Raw genomic sequence first — 314 nt, 5'->3', positions numbered from 1 at the left:
ATATTTTTAATTTTAATGACTTGTAGTATTTGTTGAAAAAGCAGTTACTGCTCTAATATTTTTACAACCGCTTTCTTTGAAAAACTATAGCCTTTTTTGTTTCAATGTCGTAATTCTTCTGATTGTCTTCGCAGAATACGCTTCTTCACATAGATATACGTTAGGTCTATTCTTACCAATGTAAATTAACTTTAATCTTGGTTTAATTTACTCTTCATCTTTTTCTAATTCGTAAAAACTAGAAGAAGATAAAAAGTAAGTTAAGCCGAGATTAAAGTTAATCTGCATTGGTAAAAATGGACATTCCTAGGGGG

Source organism: Wasmannia auropunctata, unplaced genomic scaffold, assembly GCF_000956235.1.
Source record: "Wasmannia auropunctata unplaced genomic scaffold, wasmannia.A_1.0 LD335974.1, whole genome shotgun sequence".
Taxonomy (NCBI): domain Eukaryota; kingdom Metazoa; phylum Arthropoda; class Insecta; order Hymenoptera; family Formicidae; genus Wasmannia; species Wasmannia auropunctata.
This window is presented reverse-complemented; position numbering follows the sequence as displayed.